The following is a 26,370-nucleotide window of genomic DNA, read 5'->3' on the forward strand; positions in this document are numbered from 1 at the left end:
GAGGATATGCAACAGAGGAGGATGTTCTTCTGGGGACGCCGCCACTTCATTTCCCAGCTGGCCACCAGGGAGAGATTTTCCCCTTCTACCTCTCTCTACCCTCCCCACCCCACCCTTGTTCTTCTGGATTCCCCCTCCCACCCCACCTCAAGTAATTTTGAAGAAAATTTATGCCATCACCTGTTGACCTCACAAATAAAACTTTATGAACATGTCTCATCGTCCTTTGTGCAGCACTTAAATATTGCTTAAACATGAGAATCAAAAAATGTCCTAAACAGGTGAATTAAACACCTGTTTAAATGCCTTCTGAACTTAAACTGGAAAGCCTGATGTAAATCTCATGAGCAACAGGCTTAATGGCCAAAATAATCCTAAAGATGGCAATACAGGGAGTATTTTACATAAATATGCCATAAAACAGACACATGAAGACACAGTGGTGAAAGATATAAGGTTACAAACCAAAGGTTACAAAGTCAGAGTCCATCCAATGAACAGCAAAGGTTGACGTGTTCTGAGTAATTCAAGAGCTGCCTCATTTGTCTCCACTGCTTTCAGAAACTGCAAATGTACGAGTGCCTGTAAGTCATTAGACCATGAATGCTGTGAACAGCTAGCAAATATGATTATTTGACCCTCTGAACATCAAATCCCATGCAAAAACTCCTAGTATGTTTCAGATAAGTGAACTTAAACCAATTACTGAGTCTCTCTACAGGTCCTCTCCTGTTCCTGAATGGAGGACAACACTCATCATCTTTAAGGGTGGTCTGCAGATGGACATCAACATAAGAAAGCGCTGTAGAAAAAAACTTGTATAGAAACTGATGACGGAAGTGTCACTAAACAAGATACTTAAATTTGCATGTCTATAAGTGAGCTAAGTGTTTTCAACTGCCATGGTAGTTGCTAGTGGTCTAGTCAATACAGACAGCAGAGCTTAAATAATGTGATTAAACTCAATGTAAAAGTTGACGTCTGCTGGCCAGCCAGATGAATAAATCTCTAGGCTCCACTGACTGTATTGACTGTTGATTAGAAAGGGAGTTTACACAACACAGACATCTAGAGTTAGCTGTCTTAATCTCAAATTGAATCCTGTGCCTCCTGGCTCCTCATGTTGCACATAGCATGAAACAGTAAGTACGAAACATATTAAGTAGTGTTTTGCTAAGTATGGCCATTATTAGATATAAATCCAAACTTATTCCATTGTGATGCTGGCATAAATGACATTTCAGAAAAAAAATGAATGTTTTATCTCTGGCTCAGAAGGAACGGTATGCCCAGTCCTAAACCAAATGATGAATGAGTACATGTGTTACCACACACATCAACTTATTTTAAAAGCCTACTGACAACAGGGCCATGAGAAATTTTAGGATATCTTCTTACATATTTTCCATGAGAGGAAATACTTTTGCTTTTTAAATATATATATGTAAAAAACTAGTGATAACATGGGAAAAAAAAAAGTCCTTTTCTTCCAAGACTACTATGCAAAGATGTTTAAAGCTGAACACTTATAAAAAATCTTGAATAGATAAACAAACCATTTGGCATTGCCTCCTGAAGCCTCACGCTTCTGTGACAAGCAGAATATTCTTTGTTTTCACTGTTTCTGTATGGCACTGAACATCACTGACATACGTCCAAGTGATGAAAAGTGAAGGATTTGATTCTGAGCTAGAATTACACATTATTTCTGAAGCAGTGCAAAACATGATTTGTCCTTGCCTATATTTGCGTTAAACTGTTTTTAACATTTCTTTGGTTTTATCCATTGCCAACAGCTTGTTGCTTTGTTGGCAACAGATAATTTTCATAGGAGATAAGGCTGGAGAACTTAACCTCCTAATAACCTAAATCTGAACTATAAAGGCAGCCAGCAAAAGGCCTTAAACCACTTGAACTCTAGCAGTGTAAGTTTTTCCCAAGCCTCTACAATGGGGACAAATTTCCATCTTGGTGTGATATGAATGGGACTAAGGAAGAATTTTTTTTCCAAACAGAAATAATCCTTTTCCCTTCTAATAAATAACAAGTCCTTTGCAAAGATGAGTGTTAGTTTGGTAATCACGTTGCTTTCCTCACTTGATAATGATGCTTTTTAAAAATACTTCACAAAGTAGGCCTGGTAACAAAACTATATACATTTGTATTGTGCTAAACAAAATGTGCTTTGAGGCACAGCTTTCCATTGTTTTTTTCTGCTTGGAGATCTGCAAACCGCTGATCAAGAACTGACTCCATTTCTCCCTTGATAGGAGGTGCTCAGACCATGGCAGGATTCAGCCCCCAATACTTTGTGTACCTAGGCTGTGTCTCCCTGTAACTATTGAGTTACTGAGGGTAAGTCTCCAGTTTGCCAATGGTTTGTAGCGGTTCCAAAGGCACTTCTGGCATTAATGTATTAAAAAATATTGCTATTTGGTTAATATATATGGATAAGGGATATTTTTGTTGTTGGTGGTGGTGGTGGTTTTTTGCTTTTTAAGAAAGAGAGAAAGCACACAAAGAAAATTAAACATTTCAAACACAGCTCAAAGAAAGCTGAAATTAACATCACGGGCTCATTAGTAAAAACAGGATAAATCAAGGAAATACAGTTAGTAGAAATGCAATTAGTGCAAGGGATGATTGTTGAAAGTTATTTGATGAATGAAATCACTGTTGATTAAGGAGAGGTAGTATACGTATCACAGAGTAAGCAGATTAAAGGGAGAAACCATTTAAGGCAGCATTGAATAAAAATGACCGATTGAAAGGACTTGTTCAAAGCCCTTTTGTCTACAGTGCCTGAATGACTGCCAGGTCCGACAGCGGAGGTTCCCGTAACTCCCTGTCGGTCTGCCATCAGAGGTTGTAGATGCTTGTTGCTATGTGAACCAAAAGTAGTGAAATGAGCTCCCAAATGCCATCCTGTGCTCTCCTGTGGCCCTTCTGCCTCTTCTGGGATTCCACCTGGTATCTCAGCTTTAATACAGGTAATGGCCAGACCACAGCAACAACAGGATAATGATAGCAGGTAAACTCTGCTTGGAATAAGAGCAAAGCAATCCTGCACACCCAGACAGCTGTGTTATCCAGAAAATAAATAAAAAAGAGCTCGTGTTTTGACCAGGCTTTTCCAAGTAGCATGTGAGCAGCTCCTTCTAATGCTTCTCAAAACCTTATACTGAATGAAAAGTGGCATGCACAATGCTCCAAGGGCTGCCAAACAGCTAGTCCTCAAAGTCATAATAACAGAGACTTCTCGGAGCAAACGAGGATGATATTTACCCACGGTAATGAGCTCACTGCCTGCATGCAAATTAAGTTTCAATTTATTTTAAACCTCTTCTGTTTCATCGTGATAATCCAAGTAAGGAGGAACCAAAAAGGGAAGAGAAAGAAAAAACACAAGAAAACTTTGGAAATGCCCTTTGTGTTTACATGCTGATGCAGGCTCTTTCCTCTGCACTCCATGGAGAGAGCTCATTTCTGTGTAGCATGAGCATATTTAAAAGTCAAATTAAATACAACTAAGAGTGTGAGAATAAAGAAGAACAAAATTCATTATAAAACTCTCTTTCTCTCAAGCCGATAGTGAGGGACTCTAAGGAAGCTCCAATTTATAGAGTATGCTGCACAGCTTCAAAACTTAAACAAATGACTTTGGCTTGCAGTTTCCAAAGAATTTTTACTAGAAAAAGGCACAGCTGTGGAACAGTGAAGTATTTCTCAAATATCAGTTCATCATAAAAATGGAGCAGTTATTAACTTTAAAGAAGAATTACCTAGAACTTGTATGTTACTTCTTAGTCTCAATTTAGAAAACACTATGGGAAAATACAGTTTAATAAATAATGGAAGTAATCTTTTCGGAGAGGTTAAGTAAGGCAATGTACTTCCTCTAATACCATATAAAATTAAGGAGAAACTTACTAGAAGAAATTCTCTAGATATTGAAGAATAAATTTTATTTCCTTTTCTTCAAGATAAACTAGTTTGCAGTAATTTATGAGGAACCTAGTTCGCTTTCTATATTTCAAATAGGAAATACATGTAACACCATCGGTCACGACTAGTAAAAGCCATCCATACTGTTCTCTCTAACCTTTGTGCTTCTTTCCCATCTTTTAATGGGAATCAGAACCAAAGCTGCTGGCACTTAGGAGAGGGGAGACTGCAGGAAGTAACATATAAGAGAATATTCTGTTTCCCACTGGTAAACTACGTCAGATCTTTTCTGGAGTCCTTGTTGTGAAGAGTTATCCAACAGAAGGTAAGCAAAGCAAATATTTTCATTGGAACATACTCTTCAGCCAAACATTCTAAGCTAGAACATCTTTCCTGCGCTGTGGTCAGCTAAGCCACTAAAAATACATGCAATCACAAGAGTCTTCAAAAGCAATTCAACTCAGCTATTTTGAAGGACAATTTGATTCCCTTTTTCTCTTCTTTATATGCTTCTTGTGCTAAGAAAAGAGCTTTACAAAACCAGTTCTCATGGATTCTCACCTTTGAAACTGAGAAGTGAATATATTCTGAACATTCATTTTACACTCAAAAACTGCATCCTGAATTGCTGAAAGGGACATGTCCAATTTAACTTCAACACTTATCCCAAAGAAGAATAACCTGTTCTTTAAGCAATATTATAGACACAATAACTATGCATAAGCACAGTTTAGGTAAACATTACTAAAACCAAATTAAGCACCTCTTCCAAATATGTTTTATTTCAACTGTCTTCTGTTTCCTACCTCCTAGTGATCAAAAAGCAGTTTCACAGCTTCTGTGCCCAACCATTTAATTATGCTTAACCTTGAACACTTAAATTCAGTGAAATGTGGACTCTAGAGCCAGCTATGATGAATCTTATCTTCGACAATTAAATGGAAGGCAGCAACAGAAAATATTAGGAATACAGAGGAAGAATGCAGTACTAGAAGGTGCTGTCAGCAAGGGTGACATTAAATGGATGGTTACAGAGGTTCAGTTCACCTGGGCCTGGATCAAAATCAAAACCCACTGATGTATGACTCATCACTTTGCCAAATGAGAACAGACGCCAGGCTCCAAGAAGTCATCAGGATCGAATGCTTCAGTGCAAAACACAGAAACCTGGCAGTAGCTAAATGTAGGGTAAGTTAGCTCTTGTGAAGCCACCTATTTCCACTTAATTAAAAATCAGTTTTAGCTTGCTAATGTATAGTTTTATACATTATGTATTTTTTCTAGTTGTATGTATTTCTAAAATTTTAACGCGAGTGCATTTTTTTAAATCATTTTAATAGTTTCTAGTCTGATTATTTACTGTGCAATGATGCTGTGGATTAATTTACCCAAACTGAGTCATTTAATTAATAAATATTTCATTACTATTCCATCTCATAATGTTTGAGAATCCTACAGGTTTTAACAGTGTTCACCTCTTTTACACCTGGCCACTGCACATAGCTACTGGAGGATTTTAAGAATAAAATTTAATAGACAATTGCAATTAATAAAACTAAATTTCCTTATAGAAACAAACTTCAATAATAACCTTGTCCAAAACTCCAGTGTCACAACTTCATTCACTCACTATATGTTTTTTTTTTTACTGAGGACAGAATTCAGTGACAGGCTTTCCTCTGGTTATAATGAGAATCTGATCACCATTAATTAAAAATGCTTGGAAAGTTCTTCTCTGAACCGTAGGTGGTTCCTATTTCATCTAAGTTTAGCAGATGAAAAATTAGCTCCTTAATTTAAGCCTCTTACCTTTGATCCCCACAGAGTAAATGTAGAGATGCACATCACTGGAAGGTCATTACTGCATTCTAAAAGAAATGTATAAGGGTAGGATTCAGCTGTAGATTATGACATCTAAATTCAGGTGTCAGCAGGTAAACTAGATGTCCAAGCTCCCATTTTACTGGATCGTCATGGACCTGTTAGTTGAAACCTCAAAGTTTATAAAAAACATTATATGGAAAAGTTTCTTGTTAAATTCTGTTTAGATGCCCAATTTTATCTCTATCTTGTAATGAAGAAGGAAAATGAAAAACACTGTCTTTAAGAAGCTGTGTAGCCTAATCTGGATACAGAAGCATTATTACTCATTAATCATAGTGTTGCAGTTATTTCATAGCCTTGTAGTTATTGTGTGGCACTGTTCCAGAGAAAAATGAAAATTTCTTTGTGCCTTCATTTCTTTTCAATTCAACTCCAGCTCTGGATTCCCTGTTTTCATAGTGCTTAGTCTGGAGATTATTAGAATAACTCTGTAATATTTTTATACTTCAGTCATTAATACATACTTCACCTTTGAACCCTTTGAACTCTTATTTGAAAATAAAAGAGTTGCATATGAATAGACATATCATGTTATGAATAATTAAAATACATCTGTAAAACTAATTCCCTTGCAGATACATCCATTCCCACTTCCACAGCAAGCTGGTGTGATTTAGTGTAAGATCAATTGAACCACTGCTCTGCCTTCATGTTGCATGGATTTAGTGAAATAGATAAGGTACGCTCTCACCTCAGCAATTTCCAGGAATTATTTTCCACCATACATTACTTTGGCGAGCTCATCTTTTTTCATAAATGTTGCTGGCTCCTGAAACCATGTAACAGCTTCCCCATTAGCTGAAAGTTTATTCTCCATATAACATCTCTGGGAAATCCAACACATTCTTGTGCCATCAGGTTCTTGTGCCGTACCACTTCCAACCTAACTGAAAAATGCTCTGTAGCATCATACTTTGAAATGGATCTGCTTTGATAGTCATTAGCTGTACATCTGGTCAAACACTTTCCACACATTCATTGTTAGAAAAGAAGTTTGCAAAACTATAACTAATGACTTAATGGAATATTAGTAAATGTTTCAGCTATTCATCGCCATTTAGAAATGTCCACGTGGGTTTGTCAGTACAGCTTTTGAAATGTAACAAATTAATATCCTTACTTTGTCTTAATTTGTGGACAGATGGTGTGAAGAGGGCTCAGTGATGCACAGTGCTGTCCCTCAGCTTGTCAAGACTTATTTACAGCACAGGAGCCATCGTCTGATGGCTGATTATCTGCTTCATTTAGTAGAAGTGAAATTAACCTCTGGTTTCTGTGCTGATGACTCAGCAGGTAGTGCACCAATAATGCAAAAAATAGTACCAGAAAGACATTGGTCTTCAACCCTAACAAGGCCCATTAAAGAGCCAAATTGCTTTATTAGACCCAGGAGATAGAAGCAATCATTTCAGTCTACTAACTGGAAATAATAAAGTCTAGGAAAAAAAGAGAAGAAAATGAGATTTCTTTCCATGCATGACAAAAAATGCATTATTTCAGGTGATTTTTAAAAAACATAATTCTGTGATTAAGTTCATTGGAAGCAGATCTGTGTACTGAAATTGAAAAATCAGGAAAGATACAAAAAGTTATACATTGTTTCAGCTCCTGTGGCTTTTGCTTCTTGGTTTGTATTACATGGTACAGAATATTATGCACAGTGTATCTCCAACAGGAGAAATCTTAGTTAAACGGCTTGATGTTAAGTACACCTGATGTACCATTCTTTATGCTGGATAATAATACAACAGCAGTAATAATCCACCCAGAAATGCACATTAAATGCTTTCAAAAATGTAACCTCTTTTGAAAGGTTCTTCTAATGATAGCATTTATGAGCTCACAATGGAAACCAGCACAGAGGAAGGCTAATGATGAGCAATATTAATGCTATTTAATTGAATGTGCTGAGAAATACCTGAATTTCAAGAGCTATCTGTCAATAGGAGGAAAGGATTGGCTATTTGAAACCAAATTTATGTTATACTTCTGCAAGAAAAGCTTCTATGGTAGCTCCTTTTGCATTATATTGCATTGCATCACATGACACATTTACTTCATCTGACAATATTCTTTTAAAGCAGTGTGATGCATCAGAAGTGTTAAAAAGAAAGCAATTTTTTTATCTTCATGCTGAACATACACAAAATGCTCCAAGTTAAAAAGTATTGATTACCCATGTGTAGTTTTTGAGAGCAGGTATCAAGCGAGAGCAAATATCAAGCATGATGCCTGCTCATCTTCAGAAAAGCAAGTGCTGAGATAAACACCAGATGGGAGATTAAACAGAGATTTTAAAGATTTTCTTGAAATATTACAAAAAAAATATATATGGAGCACACTGAGGAATTCTTGTTATGGAAATAGCTTACTGGTGTTTGTTCAAAGGCTTTGACTCATTGTACAGATGTCTTTTTAACCCTTCCTGGTCTTTGAAAGCAGAAGCACTTTCATTACTGCAGATTCTTTTCTAAAGGAAATATTAATATTTTTATCACACATTTATCTAAGCCTGCATGTTAGATTGTCTGTTGTTTGCTCCTGGACAAATTGCGATTTATTTAATTCCACCAAACAAATGCCACAGAGCAAGACTCGGGGCAGTTAAACTAGGATAACACTCAATGCTTCTATACAGCAAATAATTATTGAAAGCTGGAATTGCCTTTAAAAACATTAACAGCTGCAGGGAAAATAAAAGGCAAAAAGCACATGTTTTCTCTTGATGCCAGGGTGCTTTCCATTTTTGCCCTTTCTCCTCTGAGACTTCTTGCCCAACTGAAAAAAACCTACAAAAGTCTTTCCCTGATTGATTTGATCAAAGCTCCAAGACCAACAGTTGGTGTTTGGGTTGGAACTCAGGTGTACAGTGCCTTCAGGGGAATTTGCTGAGCCATAAGTTTTAGTTATCTGCACAGGGATATGAAAATTTACCTTGCCTTCAGAATATGGGTATGTACAAATAATCTCTAGTGTAGCTTTTAAGTAATATTCAATTTTGTCGTACCCCAGACAAACTGACCTGGGCTGAAAGATACAGCATAGGTTCTAGAAATGGGTTGTCTCCAACTTAGCATCTGGATTATTCCTCTCCTGCTGTGGCCATGTTCCTTGCTATGCAGGTTATTTTAAGCATCCATGCTAACGACTGTCTTATATGATTGAAAGTGAGCAATGCTGCTGTTCTATCAGAAGAACAAAGACTGTCACAATGTGATTATAGATCTGAGATCTGGGGGCAATTGTGGGGCTGTGCTGGACTCAGGAGAGCTCTACATCTTGAGAAGACGTTTTTCAGGAGGAATGTTTTGACCACCTGTCTCCTCATGGAAATCACAAAGTATATCATTAATATTTTCTGAAGGAAAACCATGGTACATAACCAATCCATGTAGTCAAACTTTTCCTGGAAGCTGGATACTGCCATATTGCATTTAACTCTTGGCTTATTTATGTTAGATCTCGATTATACATCCCACTCCCCACATTTCTATCATGTCATCTTACCACGTCACCTTGATTTTGTTGCACCCTCTAGGATTCCTCCACCTAACCTTTGTCATAGCCGGAGTTTTTACAGCTGAAGAGATCATAACTCCCCCACTGAAAGTGCACTTCTGGTGTGCCGTGCCGTGCCAACCGCTCCCCACCGAGCCACCTCCCTCTTGTCACAGTCCTCCCCAGTTAACAGCTCGCCTGCTCCGTACTTTTCTTTGGCAGAGTTTCCTGTCTGTCATCACCTTCTTTCTCTCTTTTCCTACACAAGTCAGTCCTCGCTTAGTTACCATACTGCCAGTTTTCTTCTCAGTCAGGTCTTCAGGTGAGTCACCTCCTCTGTTCATGTTTAAGAACATCATTAGCCCTCCCTCTATAAGGTTCAGTCCTGGGATCATCTTCCCTGATGCTAACCCCTACATCTGAACATATTTATCTGTTATAACAATGCATAAGGAACACCTAAATCACTGAGGAAAGCATTGGATTCTAACAGACAGCTGGCACCATCTTCCAGGCTGCAAACAGATTCAGGTCACATTCTGAAAGTTACACACAAACCTCCTGCTCTCCGATGGGTTGCAGATTCCTTTCTGGCTTTGAACTCCATGTTCTTTCCAGCTAAGAGCGGGAAAGAAATTAAGTCTCAATAATGATTACACATCAGCTTCTCATGGGAGCCCCAAGAGGAAAATCTGTCATTTCACTTCAACATTTACTGTAGCAATATTGACAAAGTGTCCCTATGCCACTAGCTCAGAGCACTGGGTATATGCATATCTTCACCGAATGTGTGAAGAAGAGCACTCCTCATTCACTGCCACTTCTTTGAGGACTGTATTCTGTTCTTGTTCAATCTAATGTCAGTTTTGCCAGATATTCAAATAGAACTACAGTTTGACCCTGGCATAAGAAAAGTTTGTTCCTAACTTCAGTTTCCTAATGATAAAACGGCTTTCTACAGTGCTGAATATTTAACCTCATAAAAACTGATGAAAAGCAGCCAATGCAACTCAGTAAATTCCTGTAATAGTACATATCACATACATTTGACACAGTTTGTCCAAACTAAAACTAAACCAAATTTGTTTTGTGAAGTCCTTTTCCATACAACCTTTTTGTACTATTCCAGGAGACATTGTTGGTCTTCTCCTGCAAGTTTGGTTTTTTAAAAAATATTTTAGAAATACATTATCTGAAACAATAAACAGAACATGATCCTGTCTCCTGGAATCTCTTGCAGCAAGAAGCTTACTTAAAATAAATAACATCCACTGTTTACCAGAGCAAAATTACTTTAATTAGCTCAGCTTCTTGAAGATGTAGTGGTCTCTCTGGAATGTTTTTAAGGTCACAAGAAGCCATCCCTTTCAGGAACTGGCTCCCTTATCATCCCTTTTTTTTCCCCCCAAGATATCTAGGGTAAATACAAAAGTAGAATTTCATAATACCTCAGACTGACAGATTGACCTACACTTCAAGTTGTGTTGAATGCCACGATCAAGAAATTGAATATTTTCACAGAATTGCCTTGCAGAATTTTCTGTGCAGGACACAACACCAGTCTGAAGACATGGTCCCAGACATGGACTCAGGCAAGAAACACAGATTTGTGCTTCTGATCATGTATTTAATATCATACTAAGCTCCAGGCAATGGACAGTCCATGACACTACACCTTTACAGCATGCAGCTGGATCTCCCAAAAGATTTCTCCATCGGATACTTTTTGGATTTATTTATTTATTTATTAGCATTTCAATGTTCCCAAATGGCAAAATTTCTTTGCAATATTACCTAAGGCAGTTGCTGCAATGACACTTTCAGACCAGCTGAAGTAATAGCTCAGAAATATGGATTGTCAATTTTTTTGGTCACAAATTTTATTGAGACAGGAGTTACCAACAGAGTAACTCTCTCAACATTTAATATTTAACTGAGATAGACTGCTAAATCCTCAGTCTTTTAATGCTACCAACAGTTACTAATTCCATAAGCTCTCTTAGAAGTCATTATAACTTAGCAGCTATGTTTTATTTAAACAAAACCCAGGAACAATACATAATATCACTTATCAAGATGAAGAAAAGATGCAGCAGTGTAATGATTGGGTTGTTCTCTTATGGAAAAATAATTAAATTCCTGCATTTAAAAATTAATCCAATGCTTCTGCAGGTTTGAAGTGGTTTTTTTCAGACAACTTGGTGCGCCACACTGCAGGCTCTGAGGAAAATAAAGATTTCAGTCAAAGAGCAGGACTAAAATATATTCACACTTTTAATATAAAACAAAAACATGTCAAGTCTAAAGACTTAGACCATCCCAGATATCTGGGAGGAACATTGTCCACATTTTGAAGGAGGGGGGAAATGAGTCTTTTAATGGGCTAACACTGCTTAATACTAAATACATAAAGACTTTGGGGATAAAAAATCAGTACTACCTAGCTTCCCACCTAGCTTCTCACCAACCTCACATATCTATAGGTCTGCAAAGTCACACTTCTTGATGGAGGTGGAGTTTACCTATGTTAGTGATAGGAAAACTGTAAGAAGTTTGCTGAGAAAGATCCCATGTAGAAGATGGCTGAGGTGTAAAAGCCTGGTTCTATAGGGCACAGGCTGGTGCAGGAGCTCACTGGGCAGTAAAGGAGATAAATATGTTTTAGATTTTTTTAGGTTTCCTGTCTGTCAGGAGAGAGGACACAGTAGAAGGAGGATTCTTCCTCCTCCACAATCCCATCACCTAAAGATGGTCTTGATATTTGACCAAGGGAAGTCCAATCACACAGAGTAACCATTTCTTAACTACCATACCAGCCAGTTCTTCAGACCTCACAGATGTTTTACACATTCTTGCAAAATTCAGCAAGTTGAAGTCTATTCTCTCAGTGAACCTGAGCAATCAAAATCCCAAATTCCAAGCTTGAATAAAAAAGAGAAGAATTTTCCATTTCAAATATATACTGCATTTTAGTTATAAGAGCCATTACACTACCCTCAGTTTAATATATTTACTTTTGCGCAATCTGACCAAACATCAAGTTTTGTGGCTTCCAATCTTTCAAGAGAAAAAAAAAAATTCATATGATGGCAAAACAATATTTCCTATAATGGCAAACGTTTATGGGGAATGCAGATCTGCTACAAACTCTGCTATGCAGTTAATTATCTATTTAGATGTATACCCTGGGGGTGGGGGTCAAGACGAGTCCTGATGAGAGGAACTGGGGTCAGACGCAGCTCCGGCATGGCTGGGCAGGGCCGTGGGGACAGGGATGGATGAGGCTGGGCAGGGACACAGGCTCTGCTCTGGCATCTCTGGGACGGGGGCTGACGGCCCCAGGGGGCTGCGATGGGGCCCTGGGACATGGGCAGGATCGGGGGACGCCCCAGGGAGGGGGCCAGGGACGGTCAGGGCTGGGGGAGCCCTCAGGGCCCCGGCACACAGGCAAGGCTGAACCTAAATGCACCCAATAGTCTGCTCTGCCAAATGCTTCTCTGACTTAAGCTGTATGGCTAGTGTTCTCTAATGTCTTTCCTCCTGAATGTACTCTGTCATGGTAATGAATAACTGTGAAACCCTGAACTTTCAAGTAAAACAAGCAGTCACCCTATCCCTCTAATTAGCTTAAGGAAAATTAAAAAAAAAACCTTTTCGCAAAACATTTTTCTACTGAAAAACATGACTGCCATCCCCTAAATACATAACTTCTCATAAAGAAGCATTGCATTTTTCAAAAGTTTTCACTGGAATAATTATCTCAGGTTCAACATGCAATTTGTAATTATAAAGGATGTTCATGTATATGAAGGAGAGTGTGTGGGAGAGGATGAGGGATGTACAGAGAGAGAGAAATACTTGGTCCAGAACAATCAATAAGCCAGTGGTTAGAGGACACGAAGGAAAAAGGTGAACAGATGTCTGTTTTTCTGTAGGGGTTTACTATGGCTTACTGTTTCTCAAAAAGAATAACCTCATCTGTGGTGAAAAGATGTTAATTCAAAGCATTACCAAAAGAAATCTGCAAAATTTTCATGAGATGGAAAACTGTTTTTCCTCAGTTCGTCAGATGAAACATGCAAGTACAACGTGTGTTTGCAATTCATGTACGCTTAGAAAATGTTGATATTTCTGGGGATCAAGGCACATATCAAAAGCCCCTTGCATGCACCTCATACAAAATCCCACAAGACCGGTGTCCACCTTCCCCAGTCTCTGCAGCCTCTTCTGCGTCACCTTCCCCCATCACCCCGCTCAGCTCTTCCCAACACTCGAGACAACGGCATCATTTGGAGCCCTCCTCCCCGCCTCGGCACGACACACCTCATCACCTCTTCTTCCAGAAGACCTTCTCCCCAGTTAAAGTGCAACCCAGAACCCAGCCACCCAGCCCAGGCTAATCCAGCCACCAACTGGTGATTACTCACCTGGTTAGAAGCTCGGACACACTTCTGCTTCTTACAAAATTAATTCCCTCAGGAATACTGGGAAAAGAAATGGAGGAAACTGCCCCAGATTTCTAACACAAATATCTGGTTTCCGTGTGTCAGTCGAATTCTTCAGTCTTCAGCACAAATTCTTCGATCATTCTGGCATTTCCATTTATTAAAATTAAACATTGTCTTGCTAATTAATTCACTGTTCCTTCTCTTTTTCTACTACACAAAGTTGGTCGTTTCTTAATGCAGAAATTACTTTCCACCAGAGATTGCCATGTGTCCATAATGTCTTTTCAGGAAAGTTGAAGAACTTTTGAATAACCAGCCACTGGACATTTTTTCTATAAATATACACAGTATGGATATTGCAGCAGGACTCTGAGTCAATATTAAAAATTTACACTGGCATCTCTGCATATATTACAAGTTCATATTGTAGTGTATTGCTTAATTGCATCCTTTTATTGGAAACCTCACTTTTTTACTATTAAGAATATTTTTTATTATTAAGAATTATTTTTTATTATTAAGAATAAAAAAGTGATCTTGCATACCAAATGACCAAAAACTATGAAAAACAGTGGCAAGCATGTGTCAATGAAAGGAAAAGGCCTGCTAACCAGCCTTATTGCCAAATGAATGCAAAGAGATCCGGGTAAATTTGGGTAACAATGTGTGCCATTATTCCTCATGAAATACCTCCCTTATTGGTAAACTGATAGGCTGGTGTACACAGAAACCATGAGCAGAATATTTGCTAAAAATACCCTAATAAATTGAGATTTTGGTGTAGAGTGAGATGGGGAATCAAGTCTCCCAAACAGGTCGTTCAGTCCCTGTCCAGACTGAGATTTTGCAAGTTTGCACTGTAAGGATTCTTGCAGCAGCATCTTCAGTCAGATCAGGTACAGTTTCTGCACTGGGTACGTGGAAGTCCAGGAGATAAATATAATAGGGACATCAGCTTTTTTACATAATTCAAATGATGACAACGTGACTTGTTCTGGTTCTAGAATCTTATATCCATGGATTAAGCAGTTACATTTCTTTTTAACATGCAACTTCAGAACAAAAAAGATGCTAGGAATGCTAAGAAACAGACAGCTGCTTTCTCCTTTCAGGCATTCAGTGGCAAAGCACAGGCTGTACAGTATGGCTTTATTTTGCGCAGTTTATGCCACACAAGCTCTCTCTCAAAATATTTTACTGACATGAATAATATTAGCAAGCAGACAGGATGTGCGCTCAGAGAACCTGTAACGTAGCCAGGTTTGTTCAACAAGGATTGAGAAGTGCCAATTTAGAAGAAGAAAAGGAATAAGGCCAAGTTAAGAAAATGATTGTAGATATCACTTGGGGATCTCTGAGTGCCTAAGTGATGGCCTGGCAGCAAGGCTGGGTCAAAGGAAGAACCCAGTTCCCCAGGGGTAAGTAAAAGCCTGTTTGAGAGCTTCCGCCTATTTGGAATCCTTGTCCTATTTATAAAGGAGATAAGGAGGGCTGAAGAGCTGACCTTAAAGGTTGTATGAACTGCCAGGTAAGCAGACAGAATGGTGTGCTTCCTTTATTCATGCTTCACTAGCCTGATCCTCAAAAAGGATTTGCTTCCCTAAGCGACGGCAGCCTGCCAAAGCTGCTGGCCCCCTTGCCAGAATCGGCTTTTTAGGGCTGCGGGGCGGTCAGGAGGAGCAGGTGAAGGAAGCTTTAAATGCTTTCCTGAAGTCACTTACTGATAAAGGAGGTGAGGAAGAGATTAGTAAATGTGCAAAGTACCCCAGTGGTGCAAAGAAGACCTAACCATTCAGTCATATTTTATTTGTCACACACTTCCCTAGAGAAGTGAAAAGGTTTGGGCACAGCTTACACCTCCCAAGATAAACAACTGAAACCAAAGGGGTTTGTTCATGTCTTCTTGTAAAAACAGGAAATTTGTTCCAGACCAAAAGACTAAGTGCAACTTCAAAATTAAAAACTTCTTTTTACTCAGTTTTTAGTACTGCAGAAGTCTTCAGGTGTTGGCTAGGTATTCCACCATTAGCATTTACTGTTCGGTTGTATTGGGTTACAATGAATCTGTAAGTCCATGACCCAGACTGGACAATACAACAGAACCATAAAATGCCAAGCTGATAGAGGAGGAAAGGGTAGAGAAAGATTGTCTCTAAGGCCAAATTGCTGGTTATAGTTGTCATAGTAACAACACAGGGTGGGAGAGGGTCAATCTGATCGAAGTAAGGTCAGCTTTGTGTTATGACACTGGAATTTACTAGTCCTAAAGACCTGGTAAAATGTTAGGCAGAGAATATCTAAGTTACATCACTTGCAAGAAAGGACTAAACAGGGAAGAACAGAAATGCAAATAATAAATTCATTCTGACGATAATTCTCCCATTATTGACAAAGCATCAACCTACCAAATCAGTAGCTGGGCCCTGAGCATGATAAAAACGAGGTCAAGAAAGCACTTCTAAAGACGATGGGTAAAATGATACATATATACATAATTTATTAGTCTAGATTCAGAAAAAAAAATCACTCCCATTCTGAAACACTTTTGTGTGCACTTACACTGCACTTAATGCACTTATGTTGTCTGGCATATACTATATAAAAGGGTAACTAAGGAAATGTCCAGGTTACATTGCACATGCCTTCTTAGAAATTGACCTTCAAAGTACTGTTCAAAACACAGCACCACACCAAAAACAACTAGGCCAAGTAAACATCACTTAGTAACTCAGCAGAGTACTACAGCATCATAGTTATATCACTTTGGAGATCTAAGCTATTGTCTCTGCAAAGTGCTGCACTACACTAAGACGACACTATAGACCTATCTTATGAACATCCACACCCACTCAGATGCAAATCTATGCAAAAAGAATCAAACTCAGCTGTATCACAATGCAACCACATCGCATTCGGAGGATCCAATGATCTCCCAGTGATAACTGGCCATAATTTCATAAACTATTTAGCAAATCCATTGGACCACTGAAACACTTTTGTAAGTGCAAATGGCCTATTGCGGACACATACTTTCACCATTTTGCTCCTAGCAGATCGAAGCTGCAGGTGAACACAACAGACATAACATTTGGAGTTAGATCTTGGACCCTTTCTAGCCATGAAAAGGCTGAGCAGTTCTTGGCATCTAGGGGATGCAGCTATAAAACATCAAAGTAAAAGTGGCTACAGCGTTGGAATGTAAATAATTAGATGGCAACCATTTTGGAATTAGATTTATAACTTCTTGGGCTTGCTTCCTCATGAACATCATGCCTTTAAATGACCATCTCTAAATTCAATAGTAATGAAAGGTAGTTGACAAAAAAAAAAAAATTAATAACCAAAATGTATATGAATTCAACATAGTACAAGAATGGGTTTTTATAAAAGTGATTCAAACCTCAGGATGTAATTCATAACTAAATGAGCAAGGTATTGACATGCTGAAGCATCAACATTAATACAGAAAGCGTTTTTGCAGATGTCCTAGTCTTCCCTGTGTATATAATTTCCCTGTGAAAATACCAGGTGGGAATTAGAGGAAAAAGACAATCTTTGTAATCACTGGAGCATTAAGCAGTTAAGGCATACATTTTATTTCTGGATTTTTTTTTTTTAATGTTGGATCTTCTAAAGAAAAAGTGTTTTATTAAGTATAACAGTTCCAATGAAAAACAAGATTAACAGTTAAGGTTGGTAAAAGGGGCTTGAAGAAATGCAAAAAATATGCTATTGTCTCATTTTCTTTGGGGGTGCAAGATATTACTGTTAGAGAAGGGAAAGTATGTGTGTTACAAGAAGTGAGAAAACAGAATAGAACTGGAAAACTGCAGTTCAAGCTTGGAAAATATTTCACTCATTATTAGGAAGAGAGATTAACAGAAATCATGTGTGTCTATCCATGTTTAGCTCTAAAGGCTCAGATTCAGTATGTTGATGACCATCACTGTCTCATTCACATTTTTTCTTTCATTTCTCACATCTCCTAATTTTTTTAGATCTATTTCTGAAAAACAAAGATTATAGCAGTATTTTTCACATATGTGTACAATTTTCAAGTCATACAAGCAATCTTCCCATAAAGGTTGTGCTGGATTTCTGTGAATGATAATTACATTATTTACATATTTTTCTTTTATAAAAAATATACAGGTTCCAGTGAAGATGGCAAACAGTGGATAACGATGTCTATTAGTGTTTGCATCTGTTTAATTCATAAATTATGATCTAATAGGAAACATTCTGTTCTCTTGACTTTTTCATCTGCTTCAGTAGAAATAAATAAAATATGTTTTCTCTCTGTGAAACAAAAGGAAGAAATGGTTCTGCTGAGTTCAGCTGACACTGGTGTATGTGGGATAGGTGCAGCAAAATAGATAATGGCAACTGTGGCTTACACCGGTACGTTATGGAGGTACAATTATTGGAACAGCTAAGAAAAATGAAGTCGAAGTGAAATCAATGTATCTCTGTCTTACTGCTATGATCCACTTACACCTGTCAAATAAAAAGGGCCACTTCAGAGGAAAAATCAACATAGCTCAGGCGTTTTAAAACACCTAAGAATTATATCTGAATTCTTGCAAAATATTAAAATGTGGCAAGAATAGCTGGAATTTGCTGAAAGATGAGCAATAATGACTGTCTGATGATGATAACCTTAATCCATAAAGAGACATGGTATTTGGGGAGGTATGAAGCACCCACAAGTCCCATTGAAATCACCAGGAACTGTGCCTGTTCCTGTGATGAATGAGAATATTTCTGCTGCTACTAAAATATCAGATTAGGTGCTCATATATCAAAATCAAGTTTTGCCTCACTAATGTCTGCAAAACACACTCACACTCGCAGTGGTTTTTCCCCAGGTTTTTTGCTGTTTCTGTCCACTGAACTATGCAAGGGAAAGACCAAAATTCATTTAAAATAGAGGTTTATCAAATGAAAAAAAAACAAAAAAAAAACAAAAAAAAAAACAAAAAAAAAACAAAACACAAAAAAAAACCAAAATACAAAGGTGTAAAAAAACATCCATTAATTTAATTTAATTTATTTCAATCTCAGTGTTCTAAGTGTTACTTGGGAAAAAAAAAGGTTAAAAGATTCATACAGATATGATAGTCAATAGACTGTATGATTTTACAGCTCAAGACTTAAAGAAATATCTTAGTCCATTCTAGAATTGACAGAGTTTTGACCCTAATAAATATTGAAAAATGGCATTTTTCCCCCTAGTTTTACAGTATCAGTGTTAAACTATACAAATGAGACCGGTAACTCAAAGGAGCTGGGGACTAGCAGGCTATATTTCACATAATAATTTGCAGGATGTAATTGTAAAATCATATGAAAAGTACTTTTAGGTGCGCCGTTATTAATTCATATAAAATTTATTATAGATCTGAAAAGGAAGGAGAGTGAATTGAACAATACATTGTCTGTACCTCCAGCAATTTCACTAAAATCACAGTTCTACAAAAAATGTAATGAGATTCAGAAAAATATTACTGCATGTACCTAAACTTTGGTCAAACATTAACCTTTATTTAATCCTGCTCCTATTCAGCCTTGATTCCTCTGTGCGACATTTGTGGCTAAAAAAAATATAAATAAATTAATGTTAGTTATGTTAAGAAAGAAGGTAAAAAAGTCTCCAAATAGATTGCCATTGAACATCAGAAGTAAGTGTAGGGTTCGGCGTCCGGAAGATCTCGCGGTGTCACGGAAAGATGGAGGGTTAGTCGCAGCCCTGTGACACACCTGTAACCCCGCCTGCCCTGGTTAGTATAAAAGGAATTAACTGCGCAATAAAAGGCGGAAGTTGGCGCTCGCACCGTGTGTGTTATCTGTCTCTTTCCCTGGTCCGGGTCGACCAGCGATCTAATCGCGGCACCTTGATATGTAGCGAACGCTACAGTAAGCAGCTATCTATTTCTGTGTCAGTGGGTGAATAACAGCAAATTGCTCTTCTTTCCTAAACAAGCTAGGAGAATCTCTACACCCCTTCCCATTTCACACTCACATAAATGAGCCAGGTATCCACTGAAACAAATAAGTCACACAAAAATTGCACGTACAGCCTCTGTATTGTTAAAAATATAAAGATAAGGTGGACAAGTACTACAGCATGAGCTTGGTAAAGTTAAGTGTACATGAACATGAATAACATTTTCATCAGGTTCCTGAAAATATTTAAAACTATATCTATAGCATTAGCAACGATAATTTCTTTTTTTTTTTTCCTCCCTACTGTTGACTATACACAGTTGCTCAGAATGTGTGATACTTTAGCATCACTGATGGAATTGAACTGCAGTTCTAGAGACATATTGCAACTTCAGAGTCTGCATTGACACACAGATCCATCTTTTTATATTAGACTAAATACAATAAATTTCAATTTTTTCTAATTATTTTTTCGCTGACTATTTTCCTTAAGGGATCTATGGATCTGTTAAAATAAAGGATAAAAAAACAGTGAAATACAATCTAACCAATAGCTTTGAGATCCCAGGGAAAGCTTGCTGTTTAGAAAAGCCTCCTTTTCCTTCTATGTCTACTAGAACCAGATTTCCAAATCCTGGAGATACTTTCATCACGAAACATAACTATTCATGATTATAACGCTGCCCACTCACTCCCACAAATCCATCCCAAGCCCCACAGTAGCTGGTAAACTCCCAGGGCCATGTGTACATGTGAATATTTCAGCTTCATTTAGAAAAAAGAGAAAGGGAGAGACTAAGCATGTCATCTTCACAGTTTTGGGGAGCAGGGTGAAAAATAAAGCCTAGAAAAGTAAAGGCCATTTAATAACCTTGCTCATTCATGTCTCACACCCACACCTGGAAGAACCAAACTTGCTCATCCTTAGCATTAACAGTATTGCTATGAATAATGCTGTTGATGTACCAAAACCCCCTAATAGGAGACAGATTTACAGGAATACACTGCAAAGCAGAATTAGAGTGTAGAACTGGAATTTGTTTAAGTAGTTTACAAATCAGAATGAAATCCGGTTCATTGTCCCTTTGCTTTCTAGGTAAGATCAACTCTGTTGAATGGTATCTTTCAGTATCAAAAGCCAAGGTCTGCGTATAAACCAAAGAATTAAGCGTTCCCAGCACTGCTATGCAAGAGTCATTGTCATTGCTAGTAAACACTTCACTTTCAAAAAAGAGTGATTATGTACAAACTGTGTATTGTGAGTGGTCCCTGGAATGTCATAAGTCCCAAACCATGCCCAGAAATCATTTGGGAGAGTGCCTGACACCGGGAGCCCAAAGCCAGCTAGCAATCATCCATTCTCACAGCTCAGCAGCACAGATGAGTGCACTCCGCCAGCCATCGGTTAATCTGCTAAAATAGCCGTAAGGAAGGAGTCCAGCAGCAGTGGGCTTCACTCATTACGGCACAACTTTGAGCCCCTGCAAACCATGACAATCAGATACAGCTTTTTCCTTGGCATTGTATTTACCTACAGGCAGTCCCACTTTTACCGGTCTCACTTTCAGTATGAAACACTGTTAAGAGATTAATAGGAGAGCCACTGCAACAATACAGCATTACAGATACACTCAGACAGAATTACCAATTGGAAATACGCGTTCTAAGTTCCCTAATGCTGCTGCTTTGGAAGTGTGCTGGTTGTAAAACCTCCTTCTTCTGTGCCCCAGGACCACCACACAACGGATCTCCCACGGGGGCACAAAAGGGGAGAGTAGAGTGGTGGCGAGTTCGGATTTCACTGATCTGTATGCATCACACACTGGAATGCTGCAGCTCGGAGCACACACAATACTCCTCATGCACCTGAGGTCTCCTACAACAGTAACATTTGAGCACGCCACTTGAATGGATCACCGCCTTTTTCACAATATTTTCACTCCCTTTCTGGGAAACTGGAGGATCTTAAAATGAAGATGGTTTTCAAAGGCTAGCTTGCCTAGGGTGACACCAAGATTTCAACTCAAAGCTCAAAACCATCATGCTATTCGTTAAAATATCCTTTTCTCCACATAACTTTTGCCCATTTCCTGCCTGACGAGTATATACCGATACCTGTCCACATACATCCACATACATACAAAAACTTTCCCATTGTTCCCAATACTACAGAGTTTAAAAACTGGCAAAAGACATTGAGCATTATTGTTCCACATCTAATTCAGATTGTAAATCTCTCAATTAGACAGTGAATAATTTTTCATAGTTTAAAATAACAATATATAATTATATGAAATAACACTGTACGAACCAAAATTTTTGGAGAACAAGTTTCTACTTTGGTTGTGAGTGTTTCACAATTAATTTAATCTCTGTAATTTAAAAAGAAAAAGAAAAAAAAACAAACAACAACAACCAAAAAAACAAAACCATGAATTTTCATGCCTTTGATATGCCTTTTATAGAGTAAATTGTGATTGTTTATTTTACAACCACAATTAATTATAGAAATTCTTTTTGATCATGGATATCAAAATTAAGTATTAGCAAGATAATTCAAGAAATTTTGCCTTTTTTTTTTTACATTACAAATTACGCTTCTGAATACTACATGACAAAACATAGTGCATGTTCTTAAAACATAAATCAATTCCATTAATAAGAATAATGTGTACAGATGAGAAAATTCAGGGCAATGAAACCACGTGACAGCTAGTAAGAAGACATAAGCATGTCAATATAACTCATCCTTTCTTCAGATCATTTTCTCTGAAGTAATGCTATCATTCTACATACATAATACAAAGTCTAATTTTCTCCTTTTTCTTCTTAAACTATGTCAACACAAACTTACTCAATTGTAGTCACTGCCTGGAGCCAAGCTGGTATCCAAATAGCATTAAGGACAGCACTGCACAACAGTAGAGAGAGCATAACAGTCATTCTAAATTATACACAGTGCAAAAAAATGGCACCACAAGGCCTTGCACTCTGCTTGTTAGTAGTATTAATGTTACTGCACTTCCTTACCTAAGAAATCCTAAAATGTAATCTCTGAAAATACATGTCCTCTCAAGTTCTTACACGTGCCCATATCTTCTCTAGCCCACCTCAAACTAACAGAAATCAGAAAAATAGGATTTAGGAAGGGAGGAAAACAGTTCCCTTGTAGTCAAGAAGTTCTCCTCTCTCCTTAATCTTATCTAGCCTTTTAGAAGAGAGGCATGACCTGTACCGGGCAATCGAGAGAAGGTATAGGGAATATCTTAAACTTACAACTATATTCCTTCTCTTTTGCGAACATGAAACCCAATTTAATGTCACAACAGGTACGGAAAGTCCTCTCTGCTCTCAGTCTTCTCCAGTCACTGTCTGTATTGCAATCCCATTCGTGCTAATATGTTGGAAGCCAGGGGAAAACTAAATTTAAAATCAAAAGTATAGCTTTTGCGTGTTCTTTAACTGGGAGGGAAATTAGTGGGCACTTCTTGTGAACTCTTCAAGGCTTGTAGAGCATTTCTTTTGGCATGAAAAATAACCCATCGAGCACGTCTGTTCTGGCGTGACACCACAGGGAACAATGCAATACTACAGACCAAGAAAGAAGACTGGGAAAGCTTTGTGCAGTCTTGCTCCTAAGAACTCTTCCTTTCTTCTGTCTTATGTGCTTCACTTGCAAAGCCTCGCTGAGCACTGCATCCCTTTTATTTTCAGCCTTGGAATTAGTGGCTGCATTTGACAGCTATAGTAGTCCTTATTGATAGTGATACGCGGTGGATGGTTCGCTAGACCCACTAGAGAGATGATCCTGCCTTTTTTCCCTGGCAGTAAGCTGAGCACCCAGTTGGGAAACACAGCACATCCCGACAAAGCGCCATTCTGGCTGGTCACAGGACTAGGATCCTGGTGTCCACCTTGGCGTTTGTAAGCAAGGAAGTATGGGGTTTGGGGGTTTTTTCTGTTCTTTCATCGATATCACCTGATCTGCTTCCCGGAGTTAGGTCATAGTTAAGTTCCTCCATTTAATGAAGGAATTTTTATTAGAATGCCCTTGCTATGCACCATCATAGCTGCTACCTGGCATTACAAAGATGAATAAGGGAAAGTATAAATGTGACCTTTGTTCTTGTAACAGATTGAGTAGTTCAGTATGGGGAATTGCAGCTGGCCTGAGACTTTAGTTATCTTATTTTTGATATACAAAGCTGATATATACTTTAAAATAGAAATGAAAAAAAGCAGTAGTCATCAGTCTGCAATATTTTTATTGCTCCTCTTATTGCTGTTATTCTTACTTTTTTAGCTAGCGATCAGTTGTCCAACAGGTCTATTGTTACTCAGCTCACTAGAGTTTATATTGCAAACAATTGAAAACAATTGCAAAGCCTAGCCCTGCAAAAAAAAAAAAAAAAGGAAATGCCTGCTATGCTGTGAAAATACTGAAGCTAATAGTATTTGTTTACCTGTATTTCAAAACCCATAATAAATCAGAGTTTAAATATGCTGTAGATGCGTGGATCAACTACATTCTAATAATTACACAGATACATTTATATAGGAATACATATTTCAGAGGTGTTTGAAAATGAGACTTCAGTGATAAAAGAAACCATAATTAAACCATTATTATAAAAATATGGAGGACAGTTGGTTACTATTTTTTTCTTCACTGAGGTTAAAATAACCCAGACTCTATTAAAAAATGGTAGATAACTGATGCACAGTGGGAGTAAGCCTGGGCATGTAACTGCTGCTTCTGTGGAACCAAAAAATGCTAACAGAATTAGCACTGAAAAGTAAGAGCAAGCTTTAAAACCTGAATGAAAAGAATATTTACATTCTTCATGCTTAGAAAGAGACCGTATTAACTAAGGGTCTTTTTCTGGCCTAGGCAGAAGAAGTAGGAAAGAATAACAGAGTGAGTGTGAATAGTTGCCCACGCCAGGAACTTACAAGCAAATAATGCATAAGGAACCCAAGGAACCTGGACTTTGTACTTCTTCCAGATGGGAGAATCAGTTTTGAAAAGGAAACCGAGTATTTTTCCCAGTGAATTTTCTGTTATTCTCGCATGTCTAATATAAGCATTTCAGTCTTTGCATCATGCCGCCCAGTTTTGTTGATAAACCCAAAAACACTAGAAGAAACCTGCATGAGTTAGATATGCTGAATTAATATAACTTACTGGATGCAATATGCACTTCCTGAGATGCATAGAAGATCAGCCTTGATCACTAATAGTGCACACCTATTCCAAGCCTCCTAAATGTCCATGAGAGCTTTTCAGTGGAATTTTTGTGCCTTTTTTCTGCTTCAGCTTTTCGCATCTGGTTTTGTCTCCTACAATAAAACCAGAAGCAGTTCAGCAGCTGTAAAATTTTTAGTTTTGGTCTCAATTTTTTGCCAGTTTTAGTAAGCCAACTTTAGTTAACAGCAAATTCCTTTTGCCAAAAATTCATTTGATTGTATGCTAGCCAGTAGTATTCATATTTCAGGCATCTAATTTTCTTACTTTAGTGTTTAAATTAGAAAAGCAATTTTCTGAAAGAGACATGTAGATAGGGGATCAGAAGAAGAAGGCACAGTACTTTTGGACCGATCAGCAACAGGTGACAGATGACAGGTAGCAACTGGTGGCAGCATGTGAAACCATGGGAGCTTCAGGAGGCAACATATGTTTCTTCCCAACAGGTATATTCACCTGCTTATACCACTCCAGACAGATCACCTCCGTTTATGCCCAAAATTGTGTTCTCACTTAAGCTGTCACCATTTTCTCCTTCTCTAACACTGACTAAAGCAATGACGCTACAGGTCATTAAGTCTTTGCTTTTATTTCTTCCTCACATATAGACATTTTCCAAATGTTGGTATTTCACCTGCAATGTATAAATTGTTCCCATTGTCTGAAAGCATTTCTTAAATTTCTAGGGATGATAATAATAACAGAGAAGAAATGGAAGAGAGATACAATAACTGTTTAAGAATCCACCTCTATATTAAACTATCTTGGCAGATCTACACTGGCCACACTTCAGAATTAGTAACATTTACTTCTTAAAAAAAAAAAACCACAAAAATAATATCACAGAAGCAAGATTTTTCAAATGTGCTATAATAGAGTCCAATTTTGGCTTTTTGAAGCAGATGTTTAGCATTATTTATTCCCAGTTCTTTTTCTGCCATTTTGGAAGTCTGCTCTGTTGAATTTTACCGTCACCTGAATTCTTTTGCTTAAAAGAAGAGCAACAAGAAACATTTTTCTATGTACAAGTTTCCTCTGAAGCTTTAAATCATAGAAGAGTATTCTCAAAAAAAAAAAAAAACCCAAAAAAAAAAACCAAAAAACAAAACCCAGATCAATTGTATCTCTTGTACCCTATGCAGCCTCACATCATACTAAGATGGAAAAAAAAAAATCAATTTCAAAGTTTATTGCCCTACCTTGTAGCTCAGGAATGAAAATATTGATTAAAGTTAAATTCTTTAGACAATTTTACTGTAAGCCTTAATCATATGCAAACACTGAAATTCTGAAGGACAACTGAAATCAGCTTTATATTCTTTCAATGTCATACAAATAGTAACAATACAGCTTAAAAACACACACATTGATTCACAGCAGTCCTAAAATAAATGCATTACGATC

Source organism: Accipiter gentilis, chromosome 11 (genome assembly GCF_929443795.1).
Source record: "Accipiter gentilis chromosome 11, bAccGen1.1, whole genome shotgun sequence".
Classification (NCBI taxonomy): Eukaryota; Metazoa; Chordata; class Aves; order Accipitriformes; family Accipitridae; genus Astur; species Astur gentilis.